Raw genomic sequence first — 16,156 nt, 5'->3', positions numbered from 1 at the left:
CTAGGGGAAACATTCCCCTAAAAAGAAGAGTTGTTACATTGGAGGAAAGATTTCCCTGGAGCAGGGATGTAAGCTGCTATGCTTAAGTTCACCTTGTGCTATTCTTTGGCTCTCAACAGCTAAGATCCCTTGACACCAAGCTGCAACACTTACAAAAACACCTACATTGCTTATTTCATGTAACCCACCACCACATACCAACAAATGCCTTCCTGCTCCAGGTGTTCCTGTCTCTTTTTAGCCCTTTCTCAAAAAAAGCATGATAGAGGATGCTAGAAGCACAGGATTCTGCAGAGACTGTTGCCAGGAGGAAGAAGCTTCAGTAACTGTCACACTCATTATACTTGTGGAAGAAGAGAGAAGGCAGCCAGAGTCAATAACAAACAACCTCAATACTGTAAAAAGGGAGGCAAGATACAAAGAATGCCCATGTGTCTGAGACCACAGTGAGATACAAGATGAGCACCCAAATAGGGGTTACCCCTCAAGTGCTTGCTATAACCATCGGCATCAAATTACAAGCATCTTCACAAGGAACAGAAGACCACTGCTTCTGGAAGTTCACCATGATACTTCCCACCACTCTAAGGATACAGGTTCAGCCTAGTTCAAGAAACAAACCCTACCAAAAAGGGATGAAAAGCAGAGAAGGGAGATGTGAGTCCTGCCTGGACCAACACAGATTAAGGAAGGCATCTAGGAGAAGAAACCCAAAGAGAAGATTCTTGAAGTTCATCATCCAATGTGATCTCATTACACTCAGCCCTGTCCTTCAACACTCACAATGGAGCCCTTTGATCTCTTCCTTGGGTCATGGACTGATGATGATGGCTCATAAACCAGATCAACTGATAGAGTTTCTCACCCAAATTCCCTCCTCCCATGTGGTCCTCTCCTTCCTGCTCAAGGCTACTGACTGTATGTACAGTGTATGCTGAAAGCACACTCACTCCTGGAAGGTGACACCTCATAGGAACCATAGACACAGCTTCATCGATGATCTTTATAAGAAGCTCTACCAATATCCTGAAATACCCTCCTGAAAGGGGGATTTCCATGTCAGGATTGCCTTCTTTCACTAGCACACACCACAGCCTCCATGGCTACTATAAGTCTCCTGGCATCCTTTCCAACCAATCCCATCTGTTAGCTCAGAATCTGACCTTCACATTGGCTGCTGCCCCGTTTATGACATCATTCTCCCTCCAACCCAACCTACCAACCCTGGTAGGTTCTTGGGGTTGCCATGGCAATGCCTGTAAACAAATTTGGATCATCACAGGTCACCTGTGACCAGTGACCAGTAAGTGCTGTCTGATACCAGACACACTTGCGACTTAGGTCAGCTGATCAGACAAGAACAACCAATTCTCTTGCTCCATTGTACTGTGGACTGCTGATACTCTCCCTCTGACCATGGCAAGTAAGGAAAGAAATTTTAAAGTATTAAAAAAATATGGGATCACTTCTCCCTTATTTTTACTACACTTTTAAATTTTTGTGTAATGGTTATATTATTGATGCTGATAGAGATACTGGAAATGAATGTCACATTTAGATTTGGTTCTTACTGGGGTTAGAAAATATGGGTAAAGAAAAAAGACAAATTGCAGAGATGACCCTGATGTACACAAAGGCAGTTGGGAACTGCATGTTACAGATCACTACAGATTAAATAAAAAGAAAGAGGACATTATCATGTCGCAACCCATTATTATGCAGCCACATTGTTGAGATTAATCTAGGTAAAGGTTTCCTGTCACATATAGAATACAATATCCAGCTCTAGTCCCTGGCTCTTATACTCTATCCAGCCCATCTTCCACATCATCCTCCACAATATTTGGTTGTGTTGGATGTTATCAACATGGGCTGGGTACTCCACAGTCAGTTGTTCTCTGGACAAGAACTGACACATTAGTGTGTTGCAGGAATTTTCACAAGGATTCCCAACTAGGAGAGTTACAAGAAATTAACAAATACTGTGGAAGTGTTCATTGAAGAATCAATTTAACCAACTTTTAATTAAAAAACAAACTTATTCAGAGATGAACCACGTGCTACATTAGAAATCTCAAACTGTCACTTGAAATATAGGCACTCAACATGAAATGTTATCAGCAGGTTTTATTCATGTAGTCATTTTGGATGTGTGCTGAATTTATACAAAAAATAAGAAGTAATTACTTACATAAAAAGTAGTGGGGAACAAGAGAAGGTAGATGGGATTCTTAGCTAAATACAGTTCTTATCTATGAAATTCCTGATACATCATTTCATTAAGAAAGCTCACAGTAGAGCCAAGCTTGGTGGACATGGAAAGAACCTACAATGCCAGCACTCTGATGCAGAGGCAGGCCAGTCTGTGTGATTTCAAGGTCAGACTGATCTAGGTAGAGAATCTCTCTCTCTTTCTACATAGAGAAAGACTTGCACAGAACAGGACAAAGGCACGGGTATGAGAAGTTGTCTAAGGTTCTGCTACTTTAAACACTTCTGTTCTGGGACACAAGTGTGACAGTACCACATCAGGTATCAGAACAACACAAAGCAGGGCAAAGAAGGGTGTTGTCTAGTCAGAGCAAGGGTCAACGTGGATCAAGCAAGGAAGTGCTTGCCCACACAGGAAGAACAGGCAGCTCATCAAATGAGGGTCATCCTATCCATTACCAAGAATCATTCTGAACCATTTGTTTGGATTATGTGAGGGAAAATAGGTCCCAGACTCTCCCAGACAGGACAAATTGCAGATAACAAAGCTTCTCACATAAGCTACACAGATTCCATCTCACTGTTCTTTCCACTTTCCTCTTCCTTCCTACAGAAAATTTCCAAAGTGCACCTTTCCTTGGGAAAGAATGTGCTCTGCATCCCCCTGTGCTTGTGCTGAGGAATGCCACGCCCTTAGCAGGAAGTGTGTGCAACTTCTCCAGGGTCTCCACCCCAGCTGTGAGTTCAGCATGGCTGCTGCCATCAGACTCCAGCACTTGTTGACAGCAGCTCATGGACAGTGCCTACTCCTACCTACCAGCTGGCACAACCATGGTGACTGCGCTGACTGATCAGGGCCAGAGCTCTGCCTCAGCACTCTCCTATCCAGGTGTTCTCCAGTGGGATCCCACGGGAAGCACTGACAGGAGGGGAACTGCACTCCAGGACTTCACTGTAACTGTCATTGACCAGAATACCACATTCTCTTCCTTTTCTATGACAGCCCAGGGTGACAATATTTTAGATCCCAATTCCTTAGTCCTCTCGTATCCAATACTATCTGCCAGCCTTGTTCAGGCCACACCACCACAGGTACCAAATCAAGGATACAGCCTGGCACCTTCCTACCAGGAGGGCTGCCAGGTCTATTACAATGACCTCAACAGCCTGGGCCCTCTGATGTCTGAAGAACTCAGGCAGTGCCTGCAGGCCTGTACCTCTGTGTCCTACTCTGGGGGTCAGGACTCTGCCCTGCAACCAGGGACGGTGATGATGCCAAAGGAGATTCAGCCAAAGAATGTCCAAACACCTTTCTCCACCTCTGCCATCTACTATCCCACACCTGCTCAAGACATGCCAGACACCAGTCTTCAAGGTGAGTAAAGCCAGGAGGGGAGGAGTGAGATCAGCACTCAAAGCAGACACAGCTCGACCTTTCAGCAGTGGATGTCCTCAGGGAGAAAGGATGGGAGTCCTGAGAGCTCAGCCTTGGCCTGGCTCACCATCCTCATCTTCAGTCTCTATAATGACTGACAATGCAGGACAATGAGTGGCACTCATCCTCCATTAAGACATGTCCAAGGACACCACCACAGACACACACATCACTGACCTAGCTTATTAGTCCCATGCAAGGTTACACAGCAATCACCTCCATCCTAATCTATTCCACTCCAAATCTGTCCTAGAAGAAGTATTACTCACAGATTCCAAGTGCTGGAACCACAGTTCTCTTCAAAGCATAAGTGCATTGAGAGTCCAGTATACCCGGTGTACCAGTGTACAACTGCTAAGTTGGGCAAAGCTTCTCTCTCTCTCTCTCTCTCTCTCTCTCTCTCTCTCTCTCTCTCTCTCTCTCCTCTCTCTGTTTCTCTCTGTCTCCATATTATAAATGCTAAGTTGGGCTAAGATTTTCTTTCTCTTCTCCCTCTACCATTCACCATGCCCCTCCTTCTCTCTCACTCTCTCTCTCACTCTCACTCTTTCTGTCTCTCTCTGTTTCCTTTGTCTCTCTGTCTCTCTGTCTCTCTGTCTCTGTCTCTATCTCTCTCTTTTTCTTTGCTATGGTTATTCAGAGGTGACCCAAGGCATGCATGATCACTAGGATATGTTCTAAACTACAAACATAACACAAGCTAAAGATTTCACCTTCTTAAACCAATTTTCACATCATTAATAACAAGACTGTGAAATGAGAAGCTGGACGAAATCCAGGGTTGTAGAAATGATTGCCTCGCAGGAGTGAGGAACTGGGTTTGGTTACCTGAACCCATTTAGAAAGTCAGGCAACTGGGGGCATTTGAGTAATGCCAAGAGTTGGAAGACAAGGGTAAGTTCTTGAAAATTGTGGACCAGACAACCTGCCTGATAGCAAACTTCGACGGAAATCAAGGTCACTATTACAGAGACATGGGAAAGGAAAGGGAGGACCACACCCCAAGGGAATTCTGTCACGTCCCCATGATCACTATGCATGCACACAACACAAAAACACCAAGGAAAACACAAACATCTGAGAAAACATGATACCACATGGTTACCAGAAATAAGACAGTGGTCACAAGTCTCCAAACAGAGGTGCCGCCTGTGCTACTCAAGCAGAGCTCATAGGAATGCCTTCCCCACTGCTGTAGGGGTCTGAGTACTGAGGTGCACTGAAAAGTGGGGAGCACCTCACTTACCAGGCACTGACTTCTTCCTTGACTCTTTTTCAGTGGTGAAAATGGAGACAACCCTGGGATTGACAGCTTCAGGCCAGACACTCTGTCTGCTGCAGAGTCCAGACCTCTGCAGTGCCTGCACCCAGGATGTCCAGAAGACACCACCTGTCCATGGGGACTAGTCATTAACTGCCCCCATTGACAGTTTTTTGGAATTCCTGCCCTTGCCTCCTGCTCTGAGCTTGGCACAAACAGAGAATAATGACTTGGATTTGATGACAGCTGATCTATCAACTCCTCTGGATATCTATGAGGGCTTAAAAGAAAGCCAAGATCCATCACTTCTCCCTTTAGCACATGCTAACATGCAGCAGGCCCTGAAATACACTGACTCAGGGAGCCTAAAACAGAAGCTTTCTCCTGACAATGCCACCTTGGGAAGCAGCAGCCTTGGTCAGGATGAGCCTGGGGTGCTGCAGAGTGTGATGGGCTCCAGCATGGACTTTGCAGACATGACTACACTGGTGGCAGATATTCACCTTCCCCGACTCTTCAACTTAATCACTGAAATGAACCAATTCCAAGATCCCACAGCAACCCAATCCAAAGACACCAGGAGTGATCAAGCCCAGGAAAGCTCCAGCATCATCAGAGTACCTGTGGACCAAGTGAGAAAGCATGGCCAAAAAGCCTCTGAGATGTTTGATGTGTCTTCTCAGGACAGAATCCAGCTCCAGGACCTGGTGGAGGAAGAAGAGGCTGTGGGCAGTGCTGGGTCCAGTGTAGGGGCTATTGACAACATGCCTAAGCACATGGAGGCCAAATCCCAGAGAGCCACACCTAGCATGCCCAGCAGAGCTAGGGCTCAGGGGCAAGACAAGACTAAGAGAACCAGAGAAAACAACTCCAAGAAAACAGAGGAACTGAAGCAGTCGAGGAACAGAGCCAAGGCAGAAGAAAACACCACCATGCCAAAGAACAAGAGGAAGAGGAATCCACCCGAGCTCATCCATGACAGCTTTAAAAAGCCTCGAACTCACCTCGGCATGCACATGCTAGAATCTGTGCAAGTCTTTCACCCACTGGGGAAGAAGAGTGAGAAGAAAAGTGGCATCTCCTCCCAGGCTCAGCTAAACTTCAGCAGCAACAAAGATCCTAGAAGATGCCCAGCCACCTCATCCCTTCTGGATGTGCCATCTGATGACGGGAGCCCTGGTAAAACCCCGAGCAATGCTCAGAGACCAGAGAGCAATGCTCACAGGGAGTTTCCATCTCCATTCCAGTATGAGCTGCCCCCACCTGGGAAGGTCAAGTTAGTACCTCTGCCTTTTCCAGCCCTGGACAAGCCACAAGCCAGACTGGTTTCTAGAAAGCCTCTCTCCCTGGCTTCACGCAGGGCCCCTGCAGTATACCCTGTGAGGCCTCATTCCCACTCGGCTCAGCCTTCCACATTCAAGCCATCTAAACCAGCTCATGCCAGCACTTCTTTGGTGGCCTCTGACAAGCCTGTTCTGCCTATTGCTACCAGGGCCACACGAGCTAACATAACCAACCCCATCCAGTCTTGCCCTGGGCCTCAGCTAGCTCTCCGTAGGCCAGAATCCTACAGGGCATCATCTCACACTTCACTACAGAGGGAGCTTGCCTATGCTGACAAGAACAAGGCTCCATCACCTCCAAAACCTCAAATCCAATATCTGCTGCAAGACTTCAGCCGCCAACCAATTCCATGGAGGAAAGTCCACATTCCAGGGCCAGTCATCTCACAGCCCATCACAGAAGAGCAGAGACCAGAGAGGGAGACCATGAAGAGGCAGGCTCAACGGGAGAGAGAGAATGCTGCCAGGTACACCTCTCTGGGAAAACCACAGCTCTTCCTTCAGAGGCAGAAGGATATGGAAATTTCTACATATTTTGGCTATGTCATGTAAGGGCTACCCTAGACTTTGGAATACAGTACTATTCAACATAGAGAAGGTAAGATATAGAGACACATATACATGTATACATTGGATATAAAGACTTGGATGTACATGTTGATATGAAGGTATGCATTGAGTTAACGTGAATAATATGTACATCCAGATTTAATATATAAATGGTCAGACATAGTTTCTATACTTGTAAATATCTGAAGACACTAAAAGTGACTGGAGAAACTAAAGTCAGTTACATTTTATTCATTAGTAAGTATATATAGAGGGTTTTGATGGTTTCTTCGTATATTTACTGTTATTCATTTATGTTGTCTAAGTATTAATATATGTTACATAAATACATCATATGATATAAGTCCCCTGGTAGTGTTATTTAAGGTAAAAGTAATTAGCCAAAACCTGTAGTGGTAATAAAATTATTCTTCTTGACTTTTATTTTTAAATAAAATAAAAATCTTTGAACTTGGTATGTTCCCTATAGTGTATACTGTTATAGTTAACACACTCCTGTTCTCACCACACTTCCTCCCATTTTGAAACTCTCACCTCATCCCTTTAATTATTACTAGTCTGGAACAGAGCTCCTCCTGAAGTTTCATGAAATGAAATACAGGATTCCATGTGCACAACATCAAGCACCCACCATAAAGAGAAAATACACAAGGTTAACCAATTTCCTGAGTAGGGTCTCATTTGATTACTGTTTGTCTCAAGTTTTATCCATCTTTGAAATCACCCACTAATACTTTATTTTGTGTTTGTGTGTTTGTTTGTCGTCCACCTGAATTCCTGTGGAACACATGTGTGGAGTGCCCACAGAGGCCAGAAGAGGCCATCGGATCTCTGAGGTCTGTAACCAATAGAGACTGAAAGCCTCCAGGAGGTGTTCTGGAGTAAGCCTGGGGATACTGCAAGAAAAGCAAGTGTTCTTATCTACTGAACCATCTCATGAGCCTCAGTTGAACCCACATACTGCAAACAACATGACTTCATTTTCCCTATGGCTGAAATGACTTCACGTTCTACAAACATCCCATTTTCTTCACCCATGGCAATGCTCTTGGACACCGTGCTTGGTTCCCTAATATTCTTGAAACGGTTCTGCAGTCAACGCTGATGGGCAAGTACATCTGTAATATATTGAGTTCTTTGGAAAGGCATATATGAACCATGTGGTGGGCCAGGTTTAGGCTTTTGGAGGATCCTCCGCATTGACATCCAGTCAGGCTGGAAATCTTTCCATCCTCTCCAGCACGGTATAGCATTCCTTTTTGTGAACACTCTCAGTGGTGTCTGTCATTTCTTTCCTAATTGGCCTTGGGTGACATCTAGGAGGTTCACTATGCATTTCCCTGGTTCCTCCTCCATCTGAACCTTTGTATGTCCTCACTGTCCTTTTTAAGAAATCAGGGAGGATTCTCTTTCTCTTTGCACTTTACTACCTGGGTTGCCTTCTTTCTAATGACTTCTGTGTTTTATCTAATTCTAAATAATCTAAATATGAATCTTCTCACTGGCATAGCAATAACAAAGATGTCCTCCTGTTCTCTAGGACCCCCTCTTAATAACTATTACCTTTTTCTGGCAACAAATGCTTTACTCCCCTGAGAGACCATCTGTCAACTACAGCCAGGATTTCTGAGTGGCTGGTGTGTTGCTCCATTCTGGCCTGTCTGTGAACATTCAACTCTTTCACATACTCTGTGCTCTCATACTGTCAGGGTTACTCACACTATTACCTCTGAGGCATTTGACATTTCTTCCACAGGGTGACACACAGGAAATATAACTCACTGACTTGTTAATTTGCTTTTAGTTTCTTGAGACAGGTTCTCTCTCCATGACCCTGCATGTTCAGGAACTAACTATGTTGATCAGGCTAGCCTTGAACTCACAAACTTCAGCCTTCCTCTACCTGATACTATCTCTGACTCTGCCTATGACTCTGTGACTGCCTCTGCAATTTCCATGGTACGGATCATGACACAAGAGTGTTGAGACTAAAGGAATGCTCCCACAAACTAAATGGAATCAAGTTTCTTTCTATCTATGTGGATATCCAGGTTTCCCAGCATGTGATCAAGAAGCCATGTGTAAGCCAAGGTGCATTTTTCTTATCTACCCAAAATCTGAATATCTGAATATCTGCTGCCTTAGCAGAGATCCTAATAATGTCATCTAGCTGTTGTAGGAGCCTAAGTACAGAGGTGCACTGAAAGGAAGGGACATCCCATTAACAGGGACTGACTTCTTCCTTGACTCTTTTTCAGTGGTGCAAAGGGAGACATCCCTTGGAATTACATGTCAAGCCAGAGATTCCCTCAGCTGCAGAACAGAAGGAACTCTGCTACTCCTGCTCCCTGGATTACCAGATGAGGACACGACCTGTTGATGGTGGCAAATCATTAACTGCCCCCATCACAACCTTCAGAATTCCTGGCATTGCCACATGATCCCTGCCTGGAACAGAGAATAAAAACATGCATGAGATGGCAACAAATCTGTCAATGTCTCTGGATGCCTATGAGTTCATGAAAGAGAAACATGATCTATCTCTCTCCCTTTAGCACACCCTGACATGCAGCATCCCTTGTACTTCACTGATGCTGGGAGCCTAGGACAGCTGAGAGTCAAGGATAGAAGCTTGCTTCTGACATTGTGACATTGGGAAGCAGCAGTCTTGGTCAGGATGAGCCTGGGACATGCACAGTGTGTTGGCCACCAGAATAGACTTGCAGACATGACTACACTGGTGGTAGAAGTTCATCTTCCAAACTGCTCAACTCCCTCTCTGAACTAAACCAATTTCAGGTTCCCACAGCCACCCAATGCAAAGACTCCATAGTTTTCAGAAGCGATCAGGCCCAGTAAAGATCAGGTGTCATCAGCACACCCTTAAACCAGTTGAGAAAGAAGGAAGAGCAAAGCCCTAATCTGCTTGATGGAAATTCTCTGGCCAAAATCTAGTGTCAGGACCTGGTGGAGTGACAGAGCCTTAGAACAGTGCTATGGATAGAGAAGTTGATATTGACAACATCACCCAGCATATAGGGGGCAAAGTTCAGAAAGCCACACTCTGCAGACACAGCAGACCTGGGAATCATAAAAGACAAGACCAAGTGTATTAGAGATAACTCCAAGAAAGCTGAAAGAGTTGATGCAATTAAGTCACAGAGTCAAGACAGAAGACAAGCCCACTGTCCTCAACAACAAGAGGAAGTTCAATCAACCTGAGCTCAGCCATGATGGCTTTAAAAAGCCTCAAAACCACCTCAGCGTGCACATGCTGGAGTCTGTGAAGGTCTGTCATTCACTGTGGAAGGAAGGGTGAGAAGAAAACTGCCATCTCCTGAACCTTCAACTCTTTGTGCTACTCTGTGCTCTAAGAGTAACAGAGTTTGTTACACTTTGGCCTCTGGGAATTCACTATTATCTTTTTCCAAGGTTACATATAGTGAGAAGAATTCATTTATTTATTAAGTCACTTTTAGTTTCTTAAACTGGGACCCACTACATAGCCCAGCATCTCCTAGAACTGACTACATCGAACAGGCAATCATTGAACTCACAAAGATCTGCCTGCCTCCCCCTCTGCCTCAACCTCCATCTCAGCCTCTGCCTCCCCTACTGCATCCACATCTACACACTCCTCAGCCACTGCCTCAAGAGTGCTGGGATGAAAGTAATTCTCTAACAAGCAAGGTGGAATCAAGGTTCTTTCAGTACAGGTTGATAACCATGTTTCAGTTCATGTCTTGATGAAGAGGCCAAGTGTACTCCAGGGTACATTTTTGTACCTGAAATTCAAAGAGATGAAACCACATGTTTTTACAAATGCAACTTGACTCAGATTCATTTTTTTCTGACAGTCTTCCTTGTTTCAGTTGTAGGCTATACTTGCTACAATGCCTGTGAAGCACTCATGCTATCCTGGGTATTTTCTACTTTTGTAGTAAAGTTATGATTGCTTTTCTACTTCTATGAATTGGGGCATCTGAGGAATTGTATTCACACTCTCCATAGAGTTTCATGGTGCTTCTTTCTTCACAATATCTAACCCCCAACTACTGTGTATGCCCCAAATTGTTCATTCTAACAAGGGTAAGTACAGTCTAACTCACCTAGAAAATGTTAACAATCCCAGCATGGAAAGATCCTACTTCCTGAATGCAATGATCCTCACAGGGACAAATTTGAGTACAGCAGAATGATGGAAAGCAATGGCTTAGGGAGTCCTCTGATTTTATCACTCCCTGTGTGTGGCTTAATGACAGATTTGCGCACTGCCATGAGACTACTGTCTTCATCCTACAGCTTAGGAGCAGCAGAAACACATTTGGATGTATATCTTGTAACCTTGATATTATTATTTTATTCTTTATGTATTCAAACTAAGGGTCTTATAAAATAATCCTTATTTAAGAAGTTCAGGAAGCATTTTTCATATTAAAGCAATTTACACAATGCTATACTTGTATTGAATCCTCAATGTCATTAATTCTCATTGTACTATTCTTTAAACACATTCTTTTAAAACTATATATTGTATACTGAGCCCAGTAATTTTGTGACCAAGGCCTACCCTATTCCTTAACTCTCACCAAAAATCTTAGGCATTGGTTATATGCTCAACAGCATTGTCTTCAATGTCAGGAACGGAACATGGAGGTGTGAGTATCTAGCATCCATATATAGAGATAGCATCGGGAGATATTTGTCTGGGACTAGATACATATGGTATAATATGATTATCACGAGTTACAGGAACTCTCCTGCAATCACCTTGACTACATTCATCACTTTAGCTGAAATGGTTCTGTTGTGTGTAGACATCACATATTCCTTATCCATTGCTCTCTTATTGGAAATCAGGATCAGCTAGCATAGATATTCCTGAAAAATGCTGCGATCTGTACTGATGTGCAAAGCAATAACATGTTCAATTCCTTGGATTAGTATAGATGGAAAATGAGATAGACCTGGTGTTGGTGTTTAAAGTTACTCCATACTGTAACAGAAAGAGGGTAGAATACTTCACATTATACCCACCCACTTATTGGTGTTTCCTGTGGAAGCAATACATGGAAGTCCCTTACTTTCAGTTAACTCTCCACTTCTTCTATTCTCTAGCTTCCAAAAAGACCTTTTTCCACCAGGGCCTGGTGTTCAAATGCAAGTAACATTTAGAATGACAAGTCAAGTAATCATGACTCTCCATGGCTCCTTCTACTATGTACAGTTAAGCTTCACAGCCACAGACCTGTCTATCACTGCATTAATCTGTTCAATTACTTTCTAAGGTCTCCATCCATCTGAGGTAATCACTGCTAAGATATCACAATGGGATGTTCACTAGATTTTGGAATTGAAAGTCATGCTACTCTATTCTACCCCACTGCTCTAGCTCTCAATTCGATTGGGCTCCTACTTGCAGGACACTCAATGAGCTTTGGGTGGACTGATTTGTGCATGATCCATTTCTGAGTACCAAGCAGCCATCTCACCACAGCAGCAGCCACTGAGTCTCAGCAGCCTAAACAATGACAACTCTCTCCATCAGCAACAGAAATACTAAGGAAGACCAGCAAGGAGGCAGACTTTAACAGTTACATCTGCACCTTAACTACATTAACAGATCTACTGAGCTGGACATGTAGCTGCTAGCTATGGTACTAGCTCAGTGTAAAAGAGGTCCCAAGGGAAAGTGCTGACAGCTCATGTGAACGCAGGAGGAGAGCTAAACAGGCCCCAGGGTCATTTTCAATGAGGACTGACAGACACTGTCATAGTAGTGCTTGTTGAGGCAGTTAGAGTAAGAAATATATATAAATGCACATCACACCCATGCCATAAGACAGTCTATGAATCCTCCTGTGAGTGACCAAAGAGAATGATAACAATAAAAACCAAAATGAGGAAACACACAAGATTTACCCATATTTAAAGAAAATATCATCTTCCTGTCTAAAAAGATACACTGAGATGGGAAATGCGTTCTTTTTTTTTCAAATATAAAGAAATATTGTAGGACAAATGAGCCAGCCAAAGAAACACACCCTATGAAACCAGAATAAAAATGGTAAAAGGGGCCTGTGAAAGAATCAAACTTTGGGTCTGAAACCAGAGTCAAAGAAACACACTCTGCTCCTGACCCACTAAGCACAAAAACCAACCAATCCATGAGCAAAAAAACCTACCCAACATAATCCAACCAATCTCTTGATTTGTCCAAACTCAGAGATTGGAATCTGAGCAATTCTCACCCTGCAAATTCACCCTAGAAAACAGTCTCCGCTAAGAAGCCCTACATAAGCCCTGTACCTGTTCAGTCGTTAACTGCCTTTTTCCACCCTGGTAGAAGAAGCCACGCTCCTGGATTCTTCTCCTAAAATAAATCTCTTGAATGAGGTTTGGGTGAGACCTTCTTTTGTCAGAAGGGAGCAGAGCAGAGCAGGAACATTAGCCACAGTGGAGCAGAGCAGAGCAGAACTGTAACAGTTTCGCTGGGGGAAACCTTCCTCTATCAAAGTAGAGTTGTTACTTTGGGGAAAGCTTTCCCTGGAGCAGGGATGAAAGCTGCTATGCTTAAGTTGACTTTGTGCTATTCCTTAGTTCTTAAATGCCAAGATCCCTTTCCACCAAGGTGCAACACTTAGAAAAACACCTACATTGCTTATTTCATGTAACCCACCACCACATACCAACAAATGCCTTCCTCCTCCAGAGGTTCCAGTTGCTTTTTAGCCCTTACTCAGAAAAAAGCATGGCAGAGAATGGTAGAAGCCCAGGATACTGCAGAGACTGTTGCCAGGAGGAAGAAGCTTCAGTAACTGTCACACTCATTATACTTGTGGATGAAGAGAGAAGGTGGCCAGACACAATGACTGACAATTTCAAACTATAAGAAGGTTGAGCATTCCTTGGGTATATGCCCAAGAGTGTGGTATAGCTGGATCTTGGGGGAGATGGATTCCCAAATTTCTAAGAAAGCGCCATATTGATTTCCAAAGTGGTTGTACAAGCTTGCATTCCCACCAGCAGTGGAGGAGAGTTCCCCTAGCTCCACATCCTCTCCAGCATAAGGTGTCTTCAGTGTTTTTGATCTTAGCCAATCTGACAGGCATAAGGTGGTATCTCAGAGTTGTTTTGATTTGCATTTCCCTGATGATTAGGGATGTTGAGCAATTCCTTAAATGTCTTTAAGCCATTCAAGTTTCCTCTGTTGAGAATTCTCTGTTTAGTTCTATAGCCCATTTCTTAATTGGACTGTTGGGCATTTTGATGTCTAATTTCTTGAGTTCCACAAGAGCACTTGTTCAGCTATGTTCATATCAGCATTGTTTGTAATAGCCAGAACATGGAAACAACCTAGATGCCTTTCAACTGAAGAATGGATAAACAAAATGTGGTACATATACACAATGGAATACTATTCAGCAGAGAAAAACAATGACATCATGAGGTTTGCAGACAAATGGATGGATCTAGAAAAAATCATCCTGAGTGAGGTAACCCAGGCTCAGAAAGACAAACATGGTATGTACTCACTCATAGGAGGATACTAAATGTGGAACAAGGATGACTGGACTGCTACTCACATCACTAGGGGGGCCACCTGGAAAACAGGACCCCAAGAAAAACATGGGGATTGCCCAATGATGGAGAAATGGAAGAGATCTACCTGAACAGCCTGGACATGAGTGGGGGGTAGTGAAGGGTGAGGGTCGAGGGAAAGAGAGCTTGGGGAAGCAGGAGATCCCAGCTGGATCAACAACACAGAGGGAGAACAAGGAATAGGAGACTATGGTAAATGAAGACCACATGAGAATAGGAAGAAGCAGAGTGCTAGAGAGGCCCACAGAAATCCATAAAGATACCCCCACAACAGACTGCTGGCAATGGTCGAGAGTCAGCCCAAACTGATTTCTGGTGATGGGATGATTAAACACCCTAATTGTCATGCTAGAAACCTAATCCAACTACTCAAGGATCTGGATGCAGAGATCCATGGCTAGGCCCCGGGTGGATCTCTGGGAGTCCAACTGGCGAGAATGAGGAGGGTTTATATGAGTGAGAATTGTTGAGACCAAGGTTGGATAAAGCACAGGGACAAATAGCCAAATGAATGGAAACACGTGAACTAAGAACCAATGGCTGAGGGGTCTCCAACTGGATCAGGCCCTCTGAATGGGTGAGACAGTTGATTGGCTTGATCTGTTTGGGAGGCATCCAGGCAGTGGGACCAGGTCCTGTGCTCATTGCATGAGTTGGCTGTTTGAAACCTGGGGCCTATGCAGGATCGCTTGGCTCGGCCTGGAAGGAGGGGACTGGACCTACCTGGACTGAGTCTACCAGGTTGATCTCAGTCTGCAGGGGAGGCTTTGCCCTGGAGGAAGTGGGAATGGGGGTGGGCTGGGGGGAACGGGAGGGGGTCGGAGGGGGGAGAACAAGGGAATCCGTGGCTGATGTGTAGAACTGAATTATATTGCAAAATAAAAAAAAAACTATAAGAAGGGAGACAATATAGAAAGAATGCCCATGTGTCTGAGACCAGAGTGAGATACAAGATGAACACCCAAACAACAGGGGTTACCCCTCAAGTGATTGCTACTACCAGCAACACCAAATTACAAGCATCTTCACAATGAACAGAAGACCACTGCTTCTGGAAGTTCACCATGATACTTCCCACCACTTTAAGGATACAGGTTCACCCTAGAACAACAATCAAACCCTACCAAAATGGGATGAAAAGCAGAGAAGGGAGATATGAGTCCTGCCTGGACCAACACAGATTAAGGAAAGCATCTAAGTGAATAAACCCAAATAAAAGATTCTTGGAGTTCTTCATCCAAGGTACTCTCAATACACTCAGCCCTGTCCTTCAACACACACACAATGGAGCCCTTTGATCTCTTCCTTTGGTCATGGACTCATAAACCAGATCCAGTTTCTCACCCCGAGTTCTCACCCCGAGTTCCCTCCTCCCATGGGGTCCTCTCCTTCCTGCCCAAGGCTACTTAATTTATGTACAGTGTATGCAGAAAGCACACTCACTCCTGGAAGGTGACACCTTATAGGAACAACAGACACAGCTTCATCGATGATCATTATTAGAAGCTCTGCCAATACCCTGGAATAAACCTCATTAAAGGGGAACTTCCATGCCAGGATTGCCACCCTCACTAGCACACACCTCAGACTCCATGGCTCCTGATGGTTTCCTGGAATTCTCTCCAACCAGTCCCATCTGCTAGCTCAGAATCCCATCTTCCCATTGGCTTCTGCCCTGTTTATGACATCATTCTCCCTCCAACCCTACCATCACCTGGTAGGTTCTTGTGGTTG

The 16,156-nt window shown here is 44.3% G+C and overlaps 1 pseudogene; it reads left to right on the top strand.

Annotated features, from left to right (window-relative positions):
• The first annotated feature begins 905 nt into the window (after window positions 1-905).
• Window positions 906-7,927, top strand: LOC131901479 (uncharacterized protein C2orf78 homolog; annotated as a pseudogene).
• Window positions 7,928-16,156: the final 8,229 nt, after the last annotated feature.

This window comes from Peromyscus eremicus, unplaced genomic scaffold (assembly GCF_949786415.1).
Source record: "Peromyscus eremicus unplaced genomic scaffold, PerEre_H2_v1 PerEre#2#unplaced_91, whole genome shotgun sequence".
NCBI lineage: Eukaryota > Metazoa > Chordata > Mammalia > Rodentia > Cricetidae > Peromyscus > Peromyscus eremicus.
Note: the sequence above shows the minus strand (reverse complement) of the source record. Positions and strands in the feature narration are given on the sequence as shown.